The 7,503-nt window shown below is 39.3% G+C and overlaps 1 non-coding gene across 1 annotated transcript; it reads left to right on the plus strand.

The window, feature by feature from the left end:
- The first annotated feature begins 5,029 nt into the window (after nucleotides 1–5,029).
- Nucleotides 5,030–5,102, plus strand: TRNAD-AUC (transfer RNA aspartic acid (anticodon AUC)). Its single transcript has one exon. It is a non-coding gene; the product is annotated as a tRNA-Asp (tRNA).
- Nucleotides 5,103–7,503: the final 2,401 nt, after the last annotated feature.

A 7,503-nucleotide genomic window follows, 5' to 3' on the forward strand; every position in this document is an offset into this window, starting at 1 on the left:
TTGTGTTTTTTAGATTCCACATATAAGTGATGTCATACAGTCTTTGTCTTTCTCTGTCTGATTTACTTCACTTAGCGTAATGCTCTCCAAGTCCATCCATGTTGCACAAATGGCAAATTTTCATTCTTTTTAATGGCTGAGTAGTAGTCTACATACACCACATGAAAATGGGAAGGTTTTAACAACCAGTATCTATACCATATATACATATTCTCCACATGGTAAAAGGGGTTGTTGTAAGATTTTTAGGAGATCTTGTTAAGTATAATAGCAAAGTATAATTTAAAGAGACTCTGCATGGAGAGAATTTTGCACCTGACCCCTATAAGATTTTTTTATCACTCATTCTTTCATTAATTTATTCAACAAATATTTATTTTGTGCCTATCATATGCCAGATGTTCAGGGGGGAAGCATGGACCATGCCTAGGACTCTTGAAGGAATGTCCAATGTTCTTTGAAAAGTAGGGCTACAAAAACCAAAACATGAGCAAAAATCAACATTCATCCCCTGCTCTCGTACAATTTAAATTTCAGCATCGTAGACAAAGGTCGTGGAAGGAATGTAATATAAAAACCAAGCTATATCAGGTTTCCTGAGGTTATATTGGGCTTTTTGGACCTCTGTTGTAGTTTTATGCTTAATACAAAATAAAATATGAACCAATAGAATTATTAGAGTTATTCTATCAGCATTTTAGAATCAGTGGCACTAAGTAAACCTTTTAAAAAGTTCACAACAGTTTCTAGTTTGAAGGGAAAAAAGAAAAGAAAAAAAATAATAACCTCCAAGCAGCATGAAATGGAATCAAAAATGCCCTTTGGTACAAAGCTGGGAGCATGGAATATAAACTCATGCAACTAAAGGGACCCCAAGGAGTTCAATGGTTCATTTCTGTGCCCTTGTGTAGCAGGGCTGGAGAGCAAAGGGGTTCGCCCATAAATTTACTCTGTATCAATTCATTTGTGACAAAATGCCCGAAAAAGCTGCGGAAGCTCTAACTGGACCTGAAGGAGTAGGGAAAGAGGGGAAAAAAAAAAAAAAGAGGAAGCATTAGGAAGGAGAAATCATTTTTCCTGCGACACTAGAGGGCAGCCCTCCATCCTTAGAACCCGGAAGGCAAAGCAGGCGTCATGCGAGCGTGATTTGTGCCCTTGCACGGGCCCCATGCCTGGTTTAAGGTTCTGCTGTCACCATCCTGAAATTCTTAATAGATTTTGAACGAGGGGGTCACCCATTTTTATTTTGCCCTGGGCTCCGCAAATTAGAGAGCTGTTCCTGCTAGCTGGTGACACTAAACAGGACTCACATCTCTGCCTGCGGTGCAGAGTGAGGGTGAGGTGCAGGCTTGAGTTCAAGCAGGCAGGCTCCCCCACCTGGGAGCTGCCGGCCACCTGTCCCCTTCTAATCTGATCACTTCTCTCACACACTATGACACACCTGAGTCATTAGAAATCTGTTAACTAGTTATGCTGCAGGATGGGTTTTTGAATCGATGGCTTTTGCTTTTAAAAATAACCCATCTTCTAGTTCCTATTCCAAATCCAGTTATATTAGCTCAGTCAATAAGGACGCCGTTGGGCTCTTCCCAATGTCACAGTTCTCTGATTGATTAAAGGCAGGCGGGCAAACTGTGCCAAGGACAGGCACAGACATGTGCCAACCCAGAGCATCCTGTAGGGCCGAGCACAGAGTATTTCCCCTCTCCAGCAACTACATCACTACAATTTATATAATAAAGTATGAACAGTATGTCAACAGATTCATTATCACCATGAAATATGTTCTGTGTACCTAGATAACATTTACATTTTTATTGAACCAGAGTCTGTGAATACAGAAGCCACACAACCAAAGCCAGCTTGTGGCTCCTGGAAGTCTCGTTAACTCTTTCAGCTCACTAAGGAACTTTTTTGCAATGCAGTTTTTAGAGCATCCAAGAAAACATGGCTGAATGGACCCTTAATGTATTCCTTTTCTTTCCCATTTGGTGTGGGATGATCTCGACATGTCTTTGAAAAATCCTACTTGATTGGTGTATTTGATCAATTATTTCTCAGCTGACAAAATAGAATAAATATTTCATGGACTCATCTTTAACATCTGATTTCAGGTGACTTACTGGGAGTTACAGTCCTGAATACGTGAGAAGGTGGTACAAGTATTTTGAAACAGACCGTTCACAAAATCCCCCTGCCGTTCCCAAGTTTGTTAGGAAAGAACTTGGTTCAAAATCCACCGAGACACTGGAATTCCTTCTGTGAGTTGTGGGAGGCGTGAGAATAGGTTAATGACTACCAGTCCCAGCACGTCAGCAACCTTGTGTGAGATATTGATTTCTCTGCTCCTGCTCAGAGAATGTAATCTAAGAAGTAATGACTCATGGAGCAGAGATGTGTGCTCAGGATTTGTTGCCTAGGGAGGTACCGGAAGAGGGGGCTTATTTACCAAGCTCCAGTGGATAATTCAGATATCTTGATTTTTATTTTTATATCCCTTTTAGGTGTCCCTTAAAATAGCCAATGAGAGAATAATTTAATTATACTCTCACACTGATAAATAATGTACTTTGAGGGATAAGAAACAGTCTGTGTGAAAAACAATGCTAGGACAGAATTGTGACTATTTTTGCCCAGTTCTGAATTCATTCAATTCAAATAACTTAGCTTAAGATTTTAAGCCACCCCACCATGTTTGATTCATGGTTTTATACTTGAATTCAAAAATAACAAACTCACTTCTTGTATTTACACTGTTGTAAAAATTGTCAATATTCTTGTAATAGCTTTCTTAAAGTGCTGGATTTTTGCGTCACCTCTGATACCAACTATATATCCTTAAGGAAGTCATAATCATCTCTGAGCTTCAACTTATTTCTCTGTAAAGTAAGAAGAATGAACCAATTATTCCAAGGATTTTTCTGACACGTTTATATTACTCTGGGATGGATAAAGGGATGGATTTTAATCAATGTTTTTAGATCAAGGGGGGAAAAATCACTTACATTGAATACAAATAAGGAAATTATGCCCTAAGAAAAGTTTCTTAAGTTGTATGTAGGCATTTGTTAACAAGTGCTAATTCCTTTGGTATAAATGCAAGAGTGAGCCTGTTCCAGCAGTACGCCATGGCAATCAGTAGACACACATGAATCTTATTTTTGTATTAATGTGGTCAGTCTTCCCGCACTAGAATTATTAATTAATTTAACTAGAAAAATTAATTAAGGGCAAGAGATTTTGTTTCTTTTGATCACTAGCTATACCTCTATTACCTGAAATTTGCCAAACACGTAGTAAATGCTTAATAGATATGGGCTAGATGAATTAATGATTAAATGAATGAATGAAGACATAAGGTGATTTTATTCTTTAAAGAAAAGAGTACAGTTGGCAAATAATGCTAGTAGATGACTTTGATCAGAACTCAAGTTGATAGAAATATTGCCCAGGTCCTGAAGAGGTTATATGCATATAAGTGTTTGCTATTGGCACTACATTCATACTTTTAAAAAATCTCACAATATCTTCAAATCCTAAAATGGCAAGGTTTTCACCCACTATTGAGCACCTAGTGCTGCCAGTTCTACTCACTCAGTATAGCAAAAGGTCGCAGCCTGTATGAGAAGAGACGCTGAATATGTCCAGGACAAGTGTGTAGAGAAGTACCATCACAGTTGGTTTTCTCAAGAGAAAAATGAAATCTGGTGCTTTAGCTCCCAGTAATACATCAGAGGCAAAACAATTCCAGGCAGCGAAGACTCAGGATTTATGAAGTGTCCACTGAAAATCTCATCTACTTTCTGCAGCTGAACCATGGTCGGGAAGTCGACAACAAGGTAGAAGAGGTAAGGTGGAGTGAGGCGAGTCACCCCCGTGGGCGGTCACTCTAATGCCGACCGTGCCTGCCCAAACTGAGGGGCGGAAGATGAAGACAACGGCTCAGAAGAAGCTTGTTTTGGTTGTTGGATTTTGTTTATTATTGCTAACATTTCTGAAAAAAGTAGTATGCTCCTAAATTTAATTCCAAAGATTATGATCCCTGTGAACTGAGTTGTAGATTCCCTATTACAAATTCAGGAAATTTTGTTCTTAAATGGAAGTTTACCAAAAGAACCCCAAGTAGAATGTTTAAGGAGCACACTGAGTGTTGCAGCACGTGAGGTACACAAACATCTTCATACTCACCTCAGGAGGCACTTCCCTTTTAAACGGTCCCCCATCATAGGTGGCAAGTCCAAAACTGAAATTAAAACCACGCCTGCCAAGCCTTCCTGTCCCTCTGTGACCATCTGTAAGATGACTGAGCTGGGACAAGGACTTGTCCTCCACTCTCTTACTCTGTTACGTGCCAACATCCAAACAGCCATCGTTCCTCCAACTTTATCACAGTCTCTTCCAAGCCTCCCCTATTTTCCACAGTCCCACTCTCTTGCCTTAGTCAAGTCTTTAGAATCTCTCACCTGCCTTGCTGCCTGCTCGTATCCATTCCCCCAGTGCTCTGCCTGGAGCCAATATCTGGCCATGCTATGTCCCGTCACCTATGTAAGAAAACCACCTCCAGCTGTGAAATGCTGGGGCTTGCTAGCAGCAGCCCTGTCAGGTCTCTAATGCCTTCATCCCTCCTGGTTTAAGCTCTAGATGAAGTGAGCTGCATGAAGCCCTGAGGTCCCCATCCCATCCTCCTTTCTGAAACTCCCCACCTGCCTCTTCCTGCCTGGAACGGCACCCCTCCTCTATGCACTATTTAAACAGGGAGACCATCGGACTGTGATGGTTCTAATGCCTGGATTGCCTGTCTAAGCAAACCAGACCCCAAGCCAGAGCTGATGCACTGACATCTGAGGAAGTGAAACTTAGCACCAAGCAGCCTTCCAGACTTTCCCAAATAAGAAACCTGCTGAAAGTATAGGCAATCAAATCATTCTCTTCGTTTCTGGGTCTTCTCTGTAAACTCCTTGCCCCTGATCCTGTTGATGGAACTTGGTGGAGCCTCTTAACTACTTTGGGTTTGGTGCTGCCCTGGCAGGGAAGGTATAGCTTAGTGGTAGAGCACGTGTTTATCATGCACGAGGTCCTGGGTTCAATCCCCAGTACCTCTGCTAAAATAAGTAAATAAATACATCTAATTACCCCTTCCTCCCCCAAAAAAGAAAGATTATTTAAAAAAAAAAAGAAAGAAAAAGAAAAAACAAGAAAAAATATATCACCTTTCATTTGGTGGGAGGGTATAGCTCAGTGGTAGAGTGCATGCTTAGCATGCACAAGGTCCTGGATTTAATCCCCAGTTCCTCCTCTAAAAATAAATAAACCTAATTACCCACCCCCCAAATTTTTAAAAATTAACTTTAAAAAAAATTGCCCAAATAAACCCTTTAAAATTTTTAATGTGCCTCAACGTAACTTTTCACCACACATACACACTCAGCCATGCACCCTCCCACCACTTCCCGTACCTGGAAAACTGACGCTCATCACCTGGTGTGGGAATGTCCTTGATGTGCCTCTGCCACCCAGTCTCCACGGGCTGGCTATGTGGCCATGTCAACCCTGATTACTTTCCTAAAACAGAAAGGCATTATTATCAAACAATATTTTTGGTATTAAAATGTTGAGTAAAAGACATTCTGAAAGGATTTTTTTTAAGTAATGAATTGAAATGAATGACTAGCATCCAGTCTTATTTTGTAGTTCATTATTATAAAAGCATGCTAATTTACATTAATATGGGCAAGGATTTCAAAACCCTGGGCTTTTTTTTTTTTAGCATTAACAGAATGTTAAATACATAGATAGTGACTACATTTTAAAATAAAATGAGTTAAATTAAAAAATATTGTCAGAGTAATAAATGATATTTCAAATGAAGAATCAATTTAGCTTTACAGAAAGAGACAGAATCTGCTTCTGCTGCACCCAAACACCTGAATGCACTTTTCTCAGCTCCCACTTCAGCACCAGGTGGTGCCTGGGACAGTGGGGAGAAGAGTTGCTGGGTTCATGGGGCCAATCCTTGTAGATTAAATAACCTCCAAATGGCCAGATGTGGTTAACGTGCCAACTCTCTTTAGACACGCTGCATTTACATAGTTACTGGGAAATGTTGAAGACATTTTCATGCTCAGCAGGCTAAAGCAATAAAAAGGCAATCTTAAATCTAGACTCTCATTATTGCACTACAGTCTGATAACTAATACATGAAAAAAAAAAAAAAAGAAACCTGTCTTCCCTGCTATGGTAGAGTTCTCTTCACTGCTAAATATATTTTCCCCAAGAGCCAACAAGTGAAGGGCTCATCTTAAAAAAATATATACTCAGAAATTAAAAGATATTAGTTAATATTAAAATATCTGAACTCAAATATGGAGAATAGATATCAAGCTTGGAGTTTGCTCAGTGTTGATTCAAATTATATCCAGTTACAGTTCTCATATGGAGACAAAAACATGGAATTATATTTAGCCTTTAAATTGCAAATGCTGAATACAATTATGTCTGTTCTGGACAGAATTTTATAAACCTAAGCTATTAGTTCCCTTTTGCTAACCCTATATTGATGGTGTACAAAAATATCCACCAGCTTTCTTTACCTTCTTTCAATGGTATATTGTAGGAAAATCTAAGAGCTAAAGGAGTTGTGAGGGGTGACATCAGGCTCACAAATGTGAGCGTGTAACAAAATCAGATTCTTCCAAAGATTTCCGCATTACCCATTGGATGTCTTCTTTCATTTGGATTCTTCCAGAATGTTTTCCCTTTCTGTGAGTGACGTATTCTTGACCCAAACAATATTCAGCTCTTTTCTTTTTGGGGGTCTATTCTGTGTTTCAGTGAATTACATCTAAACAAAAGTGCCCCATGGAATTTATATGATAAGTTTTGTACTCAAGCTGATACTTAGATTCCTTCCAGAGCCCAGAGTTTAAGAATGGGCTCTGGGTGCTAAAAGGAAAATAAACATTGGCATTATTTGTGTGAAGAAATGCTGGATGTGGGTGTATTTCTTATCAAATGTTGACACAACCAAAAGCAGGAGTAGGTACTGGTTCCAACCAACCTTTTAACCTACTAATCGTTGGATGATTAAACTGTAGGGATGCTTAACAATTTTTTATTAAGCATTTAAAGCAGGATTATTTGTGCTTGTTTATCTTCTTTTGATCACTGGCTCAGGATTCATAAATAAATTCTCATACAAGTGCACTTTATAATATGAGACCTTTAAGGGGAGGACCACAACTGCTTAGCTGGTCAGACAGCTGGACAACCCACCATCATAATCTTGTTTTATTTGTTATTGTTATTTTTACCCTAATACGTATGTAATCCTGTAATCCCTTGAGTTGCCTCTTTTCTCTTAACCAGCTGGAAGCTTTTCTGTTTCTTAATTGACTGATAATTGATTGAAAACCCACCCACTCCCCTAAGAAGGATTATTGGATTAGTTGCAGTGCTCTGATTGTTCTATTTTAAGTAATGCTTAATTAAGAAGTCAATTCTAAC

Source organism: Vicugna pacos, chromosome 3 (assembly GCF_048564905.1).
Source record: "Vicugna pacos chromosome 3, VicPac4, whole genome shotgun sequence".
Classification (NCBI taxonomy): Eukaryota; Metazoa; Chordata; class Mammalia; order Artiodactyla; family Camelidae; genus Vicugna; species Vicugna pacos.